Source organism: Oncorhynchus masou, chromosome 18 (assembly GCF_036934945.1).
Source record: "Oncorhynchus masou masou isolate Uvic2021 chromosome 18, UVic_Omas_1.1, whole genome shotgun sequence".
In the NCBI taxonomy this organism is placed as follows: Eukaryota; Metazoa; Chordata; class Actinopteri; order Salmoniformes; family Salmonidae; genus Oncorhynchus; species Oncorhynchus masou.
This window is the reverse complement of record NC_088229.1, coordinates 25,538,137-25,557,264: the sequence shown is the minus strand read 5'-3', so window position 1 is coordinate 25,557,264 and position 19,128 is coordinate 25,538,137. Positions and strand designations below refer to the sequence as shown.

General features: G+C 40.5%; 1 protein-coding gene across 2 annotated transcripts in view; it reads right to left on the bottom strand.

Moving 5' to 3' along the window:
* Positions 1-16,415, bottom strand: part of LOC135504302 (vitamin D3 receptor A) — an 85,511-nt gene extending 69,096 nt beyond the window's left edge. Inside the window, exons 1-2 of one of the 2 annotated variants that reach the window (XM_064922725.1) lie at positions 16,322-16,415; positions 15,700-15,841 (exon numbers count right to left, since the gene is read on the bottom strand). The gene's annotated coding sequence lies outside the window, so the exon portion shown is untranslated. Of the gene's footprint in view, positions 1-6,627; positions 6,684-15,699; positions 15,842-16,321 lie in introns of those variants that run through there. The other variant, XM_064922726.1, reaches the window with a different exon arrangement.
* Between the last annotated feature and the right edge of the window lie 2,713 nt (positions 16,416-19,128).

Sequence of the window (19,128 nt, the reverse complement as noted above, 5' to 3'; positions counted from 1 at the left end):
ACAATTTGACAATCTTTAAGACACTTTGTCCATTAAAATGCAAAAAAAAAAATCATAGAACTCCAGAAATTCACAATGCAGCTGCGTTGCTGCCTGTAATGGCTTGGGCCCAGTGGAGGCTGAGGGGAGGACGGCTCATAGTAAAACAGCAGGAACAGAGCGAATGGCATCAAACGAGCGGCGTAGCCACAGGTAGGCCTGGGTGTTTGATCTCAGGCCTACACCCCAAAAAAGTTATTATTCAATATACATTATTTGTATTTATTTTATTAAATCTTTAAAGGAAATGCATGTGAGATTTATTTTTTTATGGGTAATTTTAATATAATGCAATAGTCCGCGACGATTAAGTTGGCTTCCGACTATTGGTTACATTTAAAATAAACTCATACGGTGGTTTACCTGAACGTCACGTGGATAAACTTTGTAGCGCATAAGCTAGCAAGCTCTACCATGCTAGCTTACTCAAATTGACTCACCAGCTAAGGTAAATTAGTAGTTCTAGCAATGGCAAACCAAATGTTGACCGCTGGGTTTTTAGAAAAACAACAACTGGAGGAAAAAGTGTGTGCCAGAAAATAATTTGGCTCAATCTCCCGAAATCTTCCAGAATGAGACATTAACAGGTGGCACCAGGATAGAAACAACCGCAAAAGTCATCACAACCACAAATGCCATGTTGAACCAGGCATGCTTGCCTACCCCACCGTCTCCTCTCGTTCTTGATGCTGCGGGCGGGGGTGAACCTGCAGTAGGTCCACCGACAGATGTCTGCCGTTGATGAACCAGCCTGTCAACCAAAGGTAGCAAAGTTCCCTTCAAGTATTATAAATCACGCTGCTTCTCTTCAAGGTGGTATGACCAGTTTGTGTGGATTGAGTATAGCAAAGCAAAAGATGTAAGTTTTGCAGTCACTTTCCTGGGGCAAATGTCAAATTCAGATTTGTACGAGATGGATTTAAAAACTGGAAACTCACAAGAAATGCTTGCTGCAAACATGAGAATAGAAAATTGCATGCTAGTGCCCTTGCAAAATTTGAATCCTACAAGGCGACCCATGAGCCTAGAAGTCGTGGGACTGTTAAACCAAATACATGGTGATGCAAACATGGATTTTATAGAAAAAAACAGTGCACATGTTAAAGTGGTCATAGATATTGTTCTAATGTATGCAGAGCAGGATATTCCACTCAGAGGGCATAGAGAAACCAAAGAGGCAATCAACAAGAGGTAACTTTTTAGAAATCTTCAATTTCATCTCAAAGTAAGACTCAGAAATACAAAATAGATCAGAGTCTCTGGGTTCACGCCCAGGCTCTGTCGTAACCGGCCGCGACCGCGAGGTCCATGGGGCGACGCACAATTGGCCGAGCGTCGCCCGGGTTAGGGAGGGCTTGGCCGGTAGGGATGTCCTTGTCTCATCGCGCACCAGCAACTCCTGTGTCAGGCCGGGCGCAGTGCGCGCTAACCAAGGTTGCCATGTGCATTGGTGCGGCTGGCTTCCGGGTTGGATGCGCGCTGTGTTAAGAAGCAGTGCGGCTTGGTTGGGTTGTGTATCGGAGGACGCATGACTTTCAACCTTCGTCTCTCCCAAGCCCGTACGGGAGTTGTAGCGATGAGACAAGATAGTAGCTACTAAAAACAATTGGATATCACGAAATTGGGGAGAAAACGGGGTAAAATTTTAAAAAATACAAAATAAAAATGAGCTTAATGAGTTGCTTAATGAGCTACCTCGCAATGCCACACTTATGAGCCCCAAAATTCAGAATGAGTTGCTGGAGTGTGCAGCATCATTGTTACTGTGCAGGATAAAATATGAAGTTCATTCTGCACCTTCTGCGTATTTTGCCATACTAGCAGATGAATATAAAGAGCAATCTAAATGAGAACTTATTGCTGTCTGCATCCGATACATTCATGCTGGAATGATTAAAGAAAGAGCTGTTGGGTTTATGGAAACAGCTGATTTGTCTGCACAAGGAATTTCTCTGAAAATACTTAGTGTTTCAACCCCTAGAGTTGGATCCCAATATGTGTGTGGGTTTTGATGGCGCTTCAGTCATATCAGGGAACATGTCCTACTAAAGCAAAAGGAATATGTGCATTGCAACTCCCACCATTTGAATTTGGTTCTGTGCACCGCGGCAAAAGTGTTGGGACATGTCAGTACTATTTTTGACACCATAAACCAGCTATACACATTTATGAGTGGATCCCACTGACATGCTCTATTCATAGCAGCACAGAAAGAGTTGCATCCCGATAGAACTTGTATCGAACTAGAAATATCCACAGATGTACTTTGGAGTTCAAAATCAGGGTCTGTGAGTAAAGTGCTTTTAGAGGTTCTTGCAGATTTTTCAGACGCTTGTGGACAAACCAAACTAGAAGCCGATGCCCTCTTACAACAAAGCCAGAAAAATATGTTTATATTCCTGTTAGTCACGTTTAGCAAATTGTTTGACACTAGTGATTTTGCTACGAAGGGATTACAAAGCTATACATTATCTGTGACGGACTGTATTGGTTTAATTGAAATCCTTAAAAGCAGCTTTTCTCCATTCAGAGATAACTCGGGGGAGACTTTGATAAAGTTCAAGCTAACTGAAGAGATGATGATTAAGCATGATATTAGTAATTGGGATGTGAGCGCATCACGGCAGCGAAAACTGTCTGTAGTCAGTGTAGTCACAACTTCATTAGGGAAAACATCCAGCATCAAGAGTGACAGTGACCTGAGGCAACTTTGGAACAATATTCTAGACAGACAGATTACAGAGTTAAACTCAAGATTTCAAGAAGACACATATGGGATCATGCAAGCGTCTCCTTTTCCAAAGAATCCCAAACCTGCGGCATTAAAGAGCAGCTGAAGACCATATGCGATCATTGTGCAATATCAATTGAGGATGCTGAATTCACTGTTTTTATTCAGCAGTTGAATAAACAAAATGAACATGGGAACGAGTGACTTTTCCTTCATAATGAGTGTACTTGATAGCTGCCCTGATGAGACTTTTCTCAACAACTAGGACTTTTTTTAAATAGTCTTCGCACATCAATGACAAGCGCCCGGCTGATCCACTTCAGTTTGCTGTCTTTTGAGTGTGAACTGACAGATACATTGGATTATGATGAAATCATCACTATAGTCAACTCAAAGCCTCGCCGTCTGCACCTTGTGATGTAGGTCACGCCTAATGACACCTTTAGTAGACGCAAGGTACCTTTTTATAGTACTACTGCCCGTCGTGGTATACATGGTAGCATCAAATATAGGCACATTTGCCCATCGAGATTAAAGTGTCTGAAGATCAGTTTTATGTTGTTGGCAACTGTCTTATTTTAATAAGCTGGGATAAGTAATTATTTGTATATGTAACAAGTTTGCTCCAAGTACTATGCACTAGTATAAAACGATTGGATTACGAAATAATATACGGTGCACATCGCAAAATAAATGTAATAAACAAGTAGGAAAAAAATGCCTATTCAAATTTTTCTAGACCTATCCCCCCAAAGAATTCTGTCTACGCCCCTGCATCAAACATGTGTTTGACACCATTTCACTTATTCTGCTCCAGCCATTACCATAAGCCCATTCTCCCCAATTAAGGTGCCACAGACTTTCTGTGCTTGGGTCTCATGAGTCTCTTTCAGATGGTTAAGCATTGCAACTCAACTAACATTATTGTAGGCCTACCTCAATTCCACGTCGCAAAGTTTACATTTCCTTCTCATTAAACTGCCATACAGGGCTTTGTTGCTGTTGCTTGCCTTTCCTCTGCTATTTTTCCAAAGGATAACAACGTAGTGGTGGTGAGTCGAGATTAGTTTCCGCTAGGAATCGACACCTAAGATTCAGTATTTTTGGAACGGAGGAGACTGTTCTCTGAAGTACGGCAGCTAATCAAACACTTGTATCTTTCATAAGAGAGTGAAAGAGAGGCACAGTATAGGCCCCCAGCTAGACAGTCAGAGTTGTGTACTAGGCCTTCAATTGGCAATCAAAAGCTGTATCTTGCAATGTAATGCTTAATCTCACAATTTCTTAGCTTGCAATGTATCGCAACTTCAGTAGAGTAGGACCTAGCATTAATGTGCTAACTAACCTTCAAACGAGCTTCAATGCCATACAGCACTCCTTCCGTGGCCTCCAACTGCTCTTAAACGCTAGTAAAACCAAATGCATGCTTTTCAACCGTTCGCTGCCCGCCCGCCGACTAGCATCACCACCCTGGAGGGTTCTTACCTAGAGTATGTGGACAACTACAAATACCTAGGTGTCTGGCTAGACTGTATACTCTCATTCCAGACTCATATTAAACATCCCCAATCCAAAATCAAATCTAGAATCGGCTTTCTATTTCACAACAAAGCCTCCTTCACTCACACCGCCAAACCCTAGTAAAACTGACTATCCTACCGATCCTCGACTTCGGCGATGTCATCTACAAAATAGCTTCCACCACTCTGCTCGGCAAACTGGATGCAGTCTATCACAGCTCCATCTGTTTTGTTACCAAATCACCTTATACCTCCCACCACTGCGACCTGTATGCTCTAGTCGGCTGGCCCTCGCTACATATTCGTAGCCAGACCCACTGGCTCCAGGTCATCTGTAAGTCTATGCTAGGTAAAGCTCCACCTTATCTCAGTTCACGATAACACGCACCTGTAGCACAAGTTCCAGCAGGTATAGCTTACTGATCATCCCTAAAGCCAACACCTCATTTGGCTACCTTTTCTTCCAGTTCTCTGCTGCCAGTGACTGGAAAGAATTGCAAAAAAATAAATAAAATTATTAAAAATATAAAAAATTAAATAATAAATAAATAAATAGCTGAAGTTGGAGACTTATTTCCCTCACCAACTATCTGAGCAGCAAACCGATCGCTGCAGCTGTACATAGTCCATCTGTAAATAGCCCACCCAATCTACCTACCTCATCCCCATATTGTTTTTATTTGATTTAAATTTCTGCTCTTTTGCACATCGTCATCTGCTGATTTATCACTCCAGTGTGAATCTGCTAAATTGCAACTATTTGCTCCTATGGCCTATTTATTGCCTACCTCCTCATGCCTTTGCACACACTGTTTATAGATTCTTTTTTTCTACTGTCATTGACTGGTTTGTGTTATTAGCTTGATTATTGTTTACTCCATGTGTAACTCTGTGTTGTTGTCTGTGTCACACTGCTTTGCTTTATCTTGACCAGGTCGCAGTTGCAAATGAGAACTTGTTCTCAACTAGCCTACCTTGTTAAATAAAGGTGAAAACAAAAATGAATAGGCAAGGATATTCTACACACAACATACACTTACATCATTAGCAAAGAGAAAGAGCAGGGGTGTAATCATTCATCTAAAATGAGTTTCTATTGGCCAAATTCAGGAAGGTCCCATTTGCACCCATTTAAGAAACGTTTTGTAACATAATCAGCATAATGAATACGCACCAGGCGAGCCAGTGCGACGGAGAGAGGGGCAGGCTGGGTGTGCATTGGTAATCTGTTTTGCATGCTTCGCAAAATTCACCAAAGTAGCCTAAAGTTCGCCTTTTCCGCTCTGGTTTTATTTAAATTACACAACTTTTCCCAGGCCTTTATAGCCTATTGTCTAGTTGGGCTATAACACGGACAATAATGTTTGTGATAACTGCACTGTGATTTTAATTTTGTGGAGGGGACATTTCAGTCTAGGACTTTCATAACGTTAAGGATCCAAATTTCATCTAAATGTTAACACCCCGCACTACAACAGTGCAATTGAGCATTAAAAAATATTGATGAGATTACAGACACATTATGCAATAGAGATAATAGCCACCATCTAAGGTTTCATGGTTTCCTGTGTTAACGAACAGCATCAAAGAATAAGCATAAATGTCAGATGTCCTTCATTCGCACAATATTTGCAATCACATTGTATCCGTTCTCTTTAGGTTTCCCATATGCATTCCAGAGGTACTCCATTTCAATAGTCAACAGCATTTTGTTAAGTCAATAACATCCCTGGGATGAAAGGTGAACACAGGAACGCAGCATGAGCATAACTGTAGCCTGTGGTGTAGGCAGAAAGGTCACTGAAGCATAGTGGTGTCAGCTTTCACCTCCATACAGGGAACCCCACATACTGCAATCAGACAAATACATCAAGCCAGAGGAAACCAAACAAAAAAGAATATCTAACTACCCCATTAAGTCACTCTAATGCGTGCTGCGTCACTGGGTAATATCTGTCATCTGATCTGACAGAGTTCCTAAGAGAGAGGAACGCGGGTGTTGGTTTAAAGCATACTATAGCTGGCAGACGACAAGCACAGACACAAAACAAATCTGACCCGAGAAGACCTCAGAATGGCCCCAAAAAATAGCACAGAACCAAACAGATGCTACCAAGGACCAGAACAACAGGAAAACAAAGACAGAAACCCAGAGCGAGAAAAACATTTCAACAAGCTACCTCATATTACACACCTCTGAGACAGACACCAAAATGAAAATCAGAACCATTCAAAAACAGGAGGAGAGAAGAGGAGACAGGAGTGGTAGGAAAAGGGAGAGAGTGTGGAGAAGAACACTTCAAGCCAAACATGCTCAGTCCTGTTCCATGGGCTTACCCCTGTGTTCTGTATTCACAGAAGATCCACAGGAGTCAGCAGCTCTTCTGTGCAGTAGTGGCAGTGGTGAGGATGAGGGGTGGGGGTCTGGGGTGCGCATGACTAGGACACAAACAGGAAGGGGAGGAGGCTGCAGTGGGGGGCTTGTTGTCTCTCAACCAATCCTATCCAGTGGACTCAGTTTACACCCCATCCCTCCCTGATCCACTCGACCCATGAGCTGCGGAGAGAGGAAGGAGGGGAGCGAGAGAGCGGGAGGGAGGAGTGGATACCCCCCTTGCGCTGGGCCTCTTTGTGAGGACAACCGGTCAGAGAGGGAGAGCTCAGACCAGAGTCCTTTACAAAACACAGCCCCTCCCTACTGCTATGCTCTCTCCAAGTCCAGGGATCATACCCTGCACAGGACAAAAGCATGTGAATTCCTGCACTGCAAGCCCCAGGGATACACTTTACACAGCAGCACATCAACACTGCCCATTAAGGCTTAATGAGCACTACGAGCAAATGTTATTGTAGCAGTAAAAACATTAAGGTAATGGTAGTTAAACTAGTGTAATCGAGTAGCCAAAAGTAAAACAAATCTGAAGTAATCCTTGTTCTCTGGTAACTTTAATTCCATGTTGTATGCACTGTGCAAGGCCTTTACAATTGATCGAGTCACCTATTTAGAAAAAAATTAACACTATGAAAACCTTTTGAAAAAGTCAATGTCCTCTCCAAGAGCGGTTTTGTTAAAACTTAAATAGTTCAATGGAGTACTTCAACTTGTCGTTCTCTCTGTCGGCATTGAATGCTAGCACAGGATTAACCAGCCATGTGGCTTCTGTCAACGTGCTTGGAGACTAACAGTGTCAAGGTGTACAGATCAGTCAAAAAAAGCCGCCTGGCTTGCCTGTTACAAACATTGGCCACCCCTGGGGATCTCGAAGCCCCTAAGGCCAAGGCCTAATCACAAAACTATAACATCAGCGATTTTTCTAAAGGCCTGAATTATACCTACACTTATTTTGTTCCATTGCAATTACACTCATGTGGAAACCATTAGCCCCCTTTTCAAAGTAATCCACTACTCAGGCTGCAAGGCTACTGGAGTGTAGTGATTTAACAGTTAAATACTTAGGCGTAACCCGCATCTTCAAGGAAAATAGTGAAAGACAGCGAGGCAAAGGGTATTAATTAATAATGGCATGGGTCTCCACTCATTAAAAAAAACTGACAATTTTTATCTTGTTGAATGATCTCCCTCGTGTCACTCATAGCTGGGTGGTCCTACGCAATGCGCAAGGGGCCTTCCTGCACAGCAAGTTATTTGTTTGCAATGTGTGGTTGGGGGAACACAAATGATACACCTTCAGTTCTGTTTTCAAAGCATGTACACAAAATTTCACAAGCCTTGCCCATATGGGAGCCGTCAAGAGAAAGCTCACTGTCTGTACAGCAACACGTGCACTCACACCACAAGCCAGGGAATTGCTGTAGACCAGCAATAGCCAAGATACTTGGACGTGTTTGTTTATGGTGTTGGAAACATTTCTGCTTGACAGTTTGTACTGCACTTTGAACTAACCAGCTACTAGGGCAGAACTCAGATGAGCTGGGAACACTTGCCTGAATGGGGGCCTATTATGTAGGGCCATATAAAATGCACAATGTGGAGAACGCGGAAGGAATACAAGACATTAAAATCGTATTCAACAATATTCAAAAACATATTGGCACTTAGGGAATCAACTAAATGTAATGAAAAGGTATTAATTTGCCCAAGTTTATCATAAGACATGAACAGAATGCATCAGTGACTTGTATCTCCTGCAACTTTCTGAAGAGACATTGACAATTCCCCGTTTGGGTATGTGTGGTGCGCGAGTGTACCACTGTGTAGACATTAGCAATGATGCTAATGAAAGTCTTCTGGTAGATGGAAACTCTTTCCCAAAAACCTTCTTAATTAAATGTTAACTACAAAGTAGCCTATGCTTACTTGGCAGAATGATATGATTATTTTCAAACTCCACCATCACATAAAATCTCTTTGATAACAACTCTTGCCTACAGTTTGAGGGTAAACAAAGATCATTGGCAGTGCTAAATCTTCTGGCTCTTTCCCTATCGAAGTAAACCTCTGTTCTGCTCTGGGGAGGTGAGGGGTAAAGGGTTTTATCAGCACTGCCTCAGAAAAGCATGGAGTGCCTCACAATCTGACCACATCAAACAGCCCAACCATGCCAGCCAAGATCTCTGCATGGTAATGGCTTCTGAAACAATACAGTGACTCCCAACGTAATATGGGAGTCACTGAGTCACAGAGGTACGAGATTTAGCCTATGGGATAATGGTGCTAAAAAACATCAAATTTACCCATACATCAGACCACAAATAAGGCCAGACTACAACATTTAGGAACAATCTGCGCTGCAGAGAACGCTAACAGAATCCAGACATTAAAATTAACAATATTTTTTAAAATATATTTAACTTTTATTGAAATCAACTAAATGTATTAACTTATAAGAAAATGCATAAAATGTTCCCAAGTTAAACATAAGACATGAATAAAATGCATCATAAGACAAAATGCAAAAGCACAGGAATGATCGTCTGTGTGTCGTGCGTACGCATGTCTACATGTGTAGCCATTAGCGACAATGCTAACGATAACCATCTTCTGAATCAAACGGAAAGGCTTTCCCAAAACCTTCTCAATTAAATGTGAACTACAAACTAGCCTATGAATCCAGTGGCCATTTGTTTAGCAAACTCTGCAATCACATGAGGGTTACAGAAACACTGCCAATGAAACAGTCTCTTGCTGCTATACACTTCCATTAAAAGAGGAACTACTCAAAAAAAAAAAAAAAAAAACATTTTTCCCCAGGCCTCAAAAGTAGTCTGTGGTTTAAGCAAGTGTTGTTTTTTCTATTAAACAAGTGATTGACAGTGAAAACCTGAAGCAACAAAACAGAGAGAACAGAATTTGGGGGGGGAAATAAATTATAAATAAATTAAATTAACCACTCAGGTAAAAAAAAAGCTAATAGTCTGGTAAAGTTATGAACACGGCCATGTCACTAGAAATGTGTCTGCAACAGAGAATGTCTCTATAGATTCACATACAGGAGGATGTAACAGTACCCACATAGCTACTTTAGTGAGTAGGGTTACATGCACACAATAATGAGTATTGTGGATAGTCAGATTAAAAAGGCGACTCAGCAACCTTTCAATCTAATATTCATTATCTCCAGAATCAAACCAGTGTCTGTGTGAAAACGGCACATTTGTAAGTTGTAGGAAGAAAACAAAAAGTGCATTAAAAAGTAAGTCATTTTCAAACACATATTTGCAGTAATATGGGGGGGGGGGGAAAATACCTTCTCTCATTGCAGGTTTTGAAAATCATTGTTTTTCTTACTTTTAACACTTGAAATATATACATTTTTTAAATCCATCTGTTTAAGATAGGTTGCACATTTTGGGGAATATTCAGAAGTGGAAACTTTCCATGGGAATATATGCAATTAATATTAAGATACCATTTAAATGTAGAGGTTTTTATGTCATATGGAGACAGAACCCTTTTACCTTACCATAAGTAGACATAGTTGCAAATTATTCCAATAGAAGAAAAAAAAATTTTAGTTAAGAACTGAACTTTAATTAAATGAGTTGACGCTTCACATGGGAATACTGATAAGGGAATAATGATCCCCAATGATCCATCGCATCTCCCAAAAACATTTTCAACATACATCTGTAAAATGATAGTCCAGAAACTAAAGCTTTGGTTGTGTTCCTCTCAGACTTCCATGTCTTCTTCCTGAACCTCCTCAATGTCCACCTCTTGAACATCAGACTCCGAGGCCTCATCTTTCAAACTAGTCGAGGATGGCTCGTTGTCAGGCTCACAAAGCCTCAAAATTGCCCGGATGGCCACCAATTTCTCAACCCTAGTATTGGTCAGACTGTTCCTTGCTTTGGTGTGTGTTCCCAAACAAGGACCAGTTGCGCTCTGAGGCGGCTGACATTGGTGGGATTTGGAGGATGATGGAGGCAAAAGAGGAAAGAGCCTCAGATCAACAAAGTCCCTGCCACCAGGTGGCTGATGAGATATGTTGGCACGAATCCCATATTGCATCTCCATCCCAAAGCCCTTGCTTGGAAGTGTACTTCGCCAGACACTTTTTGATGTATTTCAGAACTGCAGTTTCCTCTGCTTGGAGCAACAGTGAACTGGGCAGGAGAGTACAGATTTCTTCTCTTCTCATCAGACAGGATGGCATTGTCTCCCTCAATCCGTGCAATGGCTACTGCTATAGGTTTCAGGAGTTTCAGGCTGCTTAACACTCTCTCCCAAAATACATTATCCAGGAGGATCCTCTTGATGGGGCTGTCCATATGGGCAGACTGTAATATGGCAATTTTTTGGGAGACTCCTTCCCCTCAAGGAGACTGTCAAACATGATGACAACACAACCCAACGGGTGTTGCTGGGCAGCTTCCATGTTGTGCTCTTATTCTTCTCACTTTTCTTGGGGAGGTAGATTGCTGCTATAACTTGATGACCCTTCACATACTTAACCATTTCCGTGGCTCTCTTGTAGTGTATCCATTGTTTTCAGTGCCATGATGTCCTTGAGGATCAGATTCAATGCATGAGCAGCACAGCCAATGGGTGTGATGTGAGGGTAGGACTACTCCACTTTAGACCAAGCAGTCTTCATTTTCACAGCATTGTCTGTCACCAGTACAAATACCTTATGTGGTCCAAGGTCATTGATGACTGCCTTCAGCTCATCTGCAATGTAGAGACTGGTATGTCTGTTGTCCCTTGTCTGTGCTCTTGTAGAATACTGGTTGAGGGGTGGAGATGATGTAGTTACTTATTCCTTGCCCATGAATATTCGACCACCCATCGAAGATGATTGCAATTCAGTCTGCTTTCTCTATGATTTGCTTGACCTTCACTTGAACTCTTGGTTGATAAAGCATGTCTGGTTGGAGGGGTGTATGCTGGGCGAAAAACATTCAGAAATCTCTTTCAACACACATTGCCTGTGAGCATCAGAGGTGAACCAGTTGCATACACGGCTCAAGCAAGACATTCATCAGCATCTCTCTGACTACATTCCTCCAATGAGTCAAAAAAAACTTCTGATTCCAGGAGGACCCTGAGCTGTTGCTTTCAATAAGCTGTCAGATTCATAATTTTCACCTCGAATAGAAGTAGAGGGACTTTTGTCAGAGCTTGTTTGTTGCGAGTGCTGAGGGAACTTTATGCACTTGGCCAGATGATTCTGCATCTTTGTTGCATTCTTCACATATGATTTGGCACAGTATTAGCAAATGTACACAGCTTTTCTCCTTCTATATTAGCTGCAGTGAAATGTCTCCACACATCAGATAGTGCCTGTGGCTTTTTCCTGTAAAGATTAGATTAAATAAAATAAAAACTTAGTAAAAAATATATATAATTCCATGTACAGATAAATAGTTAAGCAGTTAGATTAAACAACTCCTTTATAAGAGAAATGTTTTAAAATGAAACATGTATGTAAACAGGTGAATTAACACTTAGTTAGCAGGCTCAACCAAGCTAAAAATCCACATGGTAGCAAAAACTGACCAGCAGAAATTGTTAACAAGTTGTAAATTATTTAAACACACTTTGCTGTAGGCTACTATTTACTAGTTAACAACAAATCATATGTCATAAAATATATTCACCCCACCCAGTATTGTAACCAAAACTTACCAGAAAGCATGTAGTCCTTGGCTCAGACAGTGTAGTAGTGTGGGCTCAATAGAATCTCATTAGTGTGCAAGATCTTGAGAATCAGCTGCACATGTGATGGAAGAATGCACTGTGCATGCAGAGGGTTGCAATTCCATTAAATTGGGGATAGTTTAACCAAAATAAGCCACAATACCTAGATTTCCTTATGTGTATCGTATCCCACAAAAGAAGTTCACTGCTACAAGCTAACTTTTTGACGAATTTAAAGCAAAATTCCAGGGCTTAAATTCCCATGGAAAATTTCTGGAGAAATTCCAGGTAATTTAGTGGAAAGTTTCAGACTGTTTGCAAACCTAGATAGAGATGTGTTTTTTTGCATGAGCAGCGTCTCAATCCACTATATCCGCCAATATCGCCCTTCCGCATCTGTGATGAAAGGTGGCAGAGCTACAGTGGTGTTTGTCAGACCATACACTTCCCAAAAATTGGTCTTCTCACGAAAACATCTGTAGCATCAAAACAGTTTGGCCTATTATGACCACTATTGAAACCAGAGACTCTCACAAAGGTGTTCTCCGCTTTGATCTAGGATGCCCACAAGACTCGTATGAAGGTCCCTGGAACCAGTTTTTTTTAAATGAATAGAAGTATATGGAGATATTTCAGACACTAAAGTAAAGGGTTGAAATAAAAAAATGTTACATTTTAGTTCCCTTATCTTTTTTTGGTACCCATACAGCTACTTTAGTGAGTAATTAGGGTTTGTGGATACTCATTAAAAAGGGCAACTCAACTTTTCAACCTCATATTCATTATCTCCATCCATCATCAAACCAGTGTCTACATAAGAAAAAAATGTCACATTTCTAAGTTGCAGAAGAAAAAAAATTGAACGTAAAGAAGTTAACTGATATCAAAAGTTTAAACATTTTAAAAGCAGTGATGTTCAAACAGATTCACAGTGATTTGGGAAGAAAGAAATACCATCCGTAAGGCTAGAAACAAATGGCAGGTTTTGAAAATCATTGTTTTTCTTACATTTAAATCCTATCCTGCATTTTAGGAACTTTCCGATCTTTTTTTAACCACAGATGATAGAAACGTGCCCTTTTCACATATGTAGACAATTGGTTTGGTGCAGAGATAGTGAATATGAAGTTGTAGAGTTTCCCTTTAATATAATGGTTTAAAAAAATATCTACATGCTTTCAAGAATAACCATTTCCCTAATAATCTTGTTTATATGGACACATTTAAAAGCAGGCTACCTGATGGGATGTAAAAGAAAATCGCCAATCAAAATAAACTTTCTACCACATTTTTGCAAAGCCTATTTGATTCGATTTAGGACAGACCTGTCAGAAACTTATGATTTATTTTTTGACTGTCTGTTTTGCCATGTACAAATGAGTAATTCAATGTGTTTCTATGGGAAATAGCAGCAAAGTTAAAAGTACATTACCTAAATGTCAGATTGTTTTTTAAGTCTGTGATTGTATTAGCAAAAAGTTACTAAAGATATGAATTTCAGCAGGACCGCAGTTGTACAGGAAAAACAGAATCGTTTTCACAAGGATCGACTGATAGTAACTCAATAAGTAGGTTTACAATTAATAAGTTTACCCAATAAAAATTATATTAAACCGATTATGCAATAGTCATGTAAACACCATACTCTGCTTATCTTATCTTAAAGGTACACTAGGCAGAAAAATCACTGCCATTTCCTAGTTGCTAAAATTCAAATAGTTTACCTAATTTCAGTTTGTGAGAAAACAAATGTAAAGAATCATTGTACCATTTAAATCGCTGTTAAATATCTTTTCAATAACCAAAAATATTGTATTTTTCTGCTTTTTGAAGCTGGTGTACAAAACAGAAACTAAAAGATGCAAAAACAAAACTTAAGAACGGGAAGGTAGAACAGATGTACCTTTTCTTAGACTTGCTTGCAATGAGAATTTTTTATTTTTTTTACTAGGCAAGTCAGTTAAGAACAAATTCTTATTTTCATTGACAGCCTAGGAACAGTGGGTTAACTGCCTGTTCAGGGGCAGAACGAGAGATTTGTACCTTGTCAGCTCAGGGATTTGAACTTGCAACCTTTTGGTTACTAGTCCAACTGCTCTAACCACTAGGCTACCCTGCCGCCCCGAATGACAGATCGATAAGTCACATTTCCACATGAATTTGCTCAGGTCCCCAAAGAGTTACATATTGCAGCTTTAATCTGCATAAGGTCAAAATCAAGAGAGCATTCGCGGATTAAAACACCTGGATTTCTAAGCAATCTTTCAAAATGATTTCGACACGTAATGACCTTAAAATCAACATACCAGCGGTGCATTTGATCTGCGCATGTGCTAGCACCAGCCGAGCAAATCTCCATCTTCAGCGTGAGAACTGTGTTCGGAACTGAATGCATGCATCTTAGAAGTAGCTTGCACATACACACTTTATATAAGTACGAACTCCGAATCAAATACGCTTAGCAAAAATAACATGTTCGCTGTGGTGGAATATTTTGCCAGTTTTCTGCTAGTGCCGGGCAAGTTACTTTTCGGTTTTCAAACAACTAATAACAGTTGCTTTGGGAAGCATCTACTTGAAAATACATGATCTAAGCGATTGATAGTTGGTATTCAGTGATTGATAGTTGATATTCAGAAGTATGTCTCATTTACTTTGAAGAACTACAAAATAGTGATTTTGTCAGATAGCATAGGCAGCAGTTCTATAGAGGTGAGATGACTTGGAATGAAATAGTCAGTGAATAAAACAAATATAATATACACAACTGAAAAATGTGAATTAAGTAAAGTAATGTGAATAAATAGTTAATAAGTAATAAGCAGTAATGGGCGGTCACTACCATCATGGGACTTTTATTACCCGTTTTATTCTGTCTTGTAACAGCATTCAACCCACATAATGCATTTGATGTTTTTTTTAAATGATCGAACCGAAACCAAAAAGCACTAATCACTCAGCACTATTTTCTGCATTTATCAGATTACCATCAGGTAACCTGATTTCAGATGTGTTCATGTAAAAATGATTATTAGGTTCTTCTTGCAAAGTAAACGTTTTATTCTAACTATTATAATAATCAGACTATACAAAATAATCTATTTTGTGTGCATGTAACCGCACTGAATGTTGTTGCTAGAAAATCCCGCGACCAGATATCAAAACTCAATTCAGCCTCGATAATAGAAAAGAGTAGAGCGTTCCTCAAATAGCTGCATCACAGTCCCTGCTGTATTGGATGAATCGAGTTTTTGACTAACGTTAGTTAGCTTTTTACCAAGTTTGCATAATGCTAGTTATGTTCATACCTGATGTGGCATGTCACGTTTCTTTACTTTGCTGGGTAGGGTCTCCGGGACTGTTAAACTTGAAGCCAAGTCGAGAATTTTCCAAATGTTTGGTAGCTGGTAAACGTATTCTTCGTTCAATGGAAACTTTTCTGGTGTTAAACTGAAAGAAATGGCAATGGATCACACAAACTTTACGTAACCGTAACGGGCTAGCTATGACTAAAGACGATAAATCAAAACATGTATTATGCAGAACAAAACAGCTAACGTTAGGAGTATAACTCGCTAACAAGTAATATTGTAGCAAGATAGCTAGGTAGCCATATTAAGTAGCTCGTAAAGTATATAACAATACTATTCACCAACATTTCCAAATTAAACGCAGTAAAATTACATTAACTAACTACATTGTCAGCATGTTAAAATATTAACAAACGAGCTGGCTAAAATGCCGCGAGCTCGCCGCGCAGTTGCGAAGCGCCAGCAAAGCGTGCAGCGCTGCGCGAGCGAACCATTTTTTTTCAGTCTCAAACGCATCAAAACACATATTACTAAAAGTCAGTGGATCATTATCAAATGTATTTAAAACGTTTGCATGTTATAAGGACCTAATTATAAGCTTATTAGTAAAACAACTTACATTAATCCATACGGAGGCAAATCTTTAATCTACCCATAAATAGCTACGACCACCACTTCTGCGTTGTCCCGCCCCATAGCTCAGCAGAAAGGCATATCTGTAAGTATATCACCACAAGCAACCAATCATGCCAAACATGTAAGAATAATCTATATTTTTATTGGACAGGAGCATGACAGTCTCATCTTTTTGGTCGAATAGAACTCCTCGGAATTTATTGAAGACGATGCCCCCCTGCCATGTAGGGGTGTGTCCTGACGTCATAGAAAACCAGATAAGCGCTAAACAATTCGGCTGTTGTGAAGTTTGGAATTATGTATGTGTATTTGGGGATTTCTCATAATGACTGAAAGGAGAATTGGAGAATGTTGTTGTTTTTCTACAGTGATCTATGATTATATCGCAAGAAAGAGACATTAACAATGTGGATACAAAAATGTAAAGTGTTTCTGGTTGTGAATTATACATTGTCGAAGGCTGCATCAAAGCCTCTCTGCATTGAAAACGAATGCCAACTCCCGAAGAGGAGGGGGATCAAGAGATTAGGGAAGCTGATTTTGTATGCAGCCCAGTGTTGTTGTTGATATAGAGTTTAACTTGGGGCACATGCCTTTCTGGAGGTAGTCTGAAGGAATGACTGTCAGGCCTCTTTGTCTGTCAGTGATCATGTGTGAGGCTGCGAGCTGAGCTTGGGTAGGTTGGTTTCACTTACAAATAATAGAGAATTTCAGACCTTTCAACCAGAGCCACATCTTTGACCAGTAGGCTATTCGCTTTGTTATAGCACCAAGTGGTTCCTCAAAGCCATATTGTGAACAGTAGGACACATGCTCACTCATCACTCATTGGAAAGTGGTGTTGTTGTAGAGTCACATGGGCCCCACTCGGATGGTTTCCTGCGACCTGGGTGTGTCTCTTAAATCGAACCTACCAGAACTCTCCTCACAAAGCACTCTGCAGATGGCGAGATGTGTGTAGTGTGGAGGAGGGGGCTCAGTGTGTAACAGTGACCGCATGAAGCTTTGTCTGCATACCTTGTGTGGGCGTATACATGTGTGTGAATGTGTAGGCAATTGTTAGTAGTCTAGTCTTTCAACATGCTCATACACACAGCATATGATGGAGTGTGTGAATCTGGCGTGAGCACCATTGTGCTATGTGTACATGTAAATTAACATCTGGCAAGGTATGTGGGTCGTATGTGCAACAGAACAGGCATGTAATATTTTCCCTGTGCCTTTATGTGCCTGCGTCTGCACGTGCAGGAATCTAGGCCATCCCTGTGGCTTTGTGTCTGAGGGGCGGATCAGTGTATGTGGGGGAAGTGAGGCATGGGGGTGTGTGGTGGTTCCTGGGTCAGGGGTGTGTCCACTGTGTAAACACAGTGCAACTGAGGAACAGGAGACACTCTCTCCTTCTCAAATTCCACCCCATGCTCACACCCCCTCCATACACTAGGCATCCTCTCTCCCGAATGCAGACTCCACTGGAACATAAACAAGCCACAAATTCTCTGGATTCACCTCCATTGGTGGAAATTCCCGTTTACCCAGTGCTCTTGATGGTGAGTGAAATGTGTATTAAAGGATGATGCACAAAGGACGTTTGCAATTTTCAGTCCATCATGTTTACTGTTCTGCTTTTACTGTGTTCACCACAAGGGCACATATCCCAGACTGTCCTATTTAAAAAGCCCCAGAGCCACAGTGAGTCCAGCTGGAAAAGCAAATAAAAGCTCACTGACCAGGCCCATGACTCTATGAATGCTGTCTTGAACTTGAACTCATGGTGAATGTAGTAAGTTTAAAATGAATTGAAATAGAGGCTCTATCCGCTATAAAAGTAATAATTTACCATTTAATTATCAATGATATGACATATTCATAAATCCTAGCACTTATTGTGACCTCTTGCTGCATTATGACTTATTTACAAAAGCTGACTTCATTTTATACAGGCCTGTAGGCGGCTTTGGTGAGTTCCCAGCCCACTTAACCCAAGGGAAATGTTTGATAGACAATTTCCACTTATTTGAGGAACATTAACAAGCAGCAGCTTTGTCTGAAAAGGATTCTCACCTATCTACGTATAACCCTTCCTCTGAGATAAAGTATAGAGAAAAACAATACAACACAAATCATCCTGGTAATAAACACATAATCAACTATGTGAAAAAAAACTGGTAACTGCCAAAATAAAGGAAAGACCAACATAAAGGGGCGGTTTTGCGGACACAGATTAAGCCTAACCATAGACTAAATTGCACTTTTAAACTGGACTAACTGAAATGGCCTTAATCTAGATCTAAGTGAAGCCTTAAATGAAACCTGGCCAGAGGCAGGTTAAACTTCACATGAATGGATGTTGGTTCCCAGGTTGACCTTGGCAATGGAGGAAAATTGGTTGCCTGGACCTTCAATGATTATCACAGAGCACCATCAAGGCCAGGCAGAAAGGCAGTTATAGAGACAGGAGCAAACCTCTGAATGATTTTGATGAAATCAATTTGTGTGACAATTTCCGTATGTACAAAGAAAATGCTGTTGACATAATTTATTTGCTTGAGCCAGGGCTTTCATCTGACTTTCTTAAGGGAAGGATCATCTTCATTTAATAGGACCTTAGCAACAACGCTACAGCCAAGCTCATATCGGCACCTGTGGTGTAGTGGAGCGCACGTTTGGTGTATGAAAGAGTTGTTTCCAGTGTCTCAGAAACACATTGCGCTTTCTACCAAGAAGATGCTGCATTGTCATAATTCCAACAGCAGTGCTTTACAATTACCCCAAACAGCATGGCTGCCCATA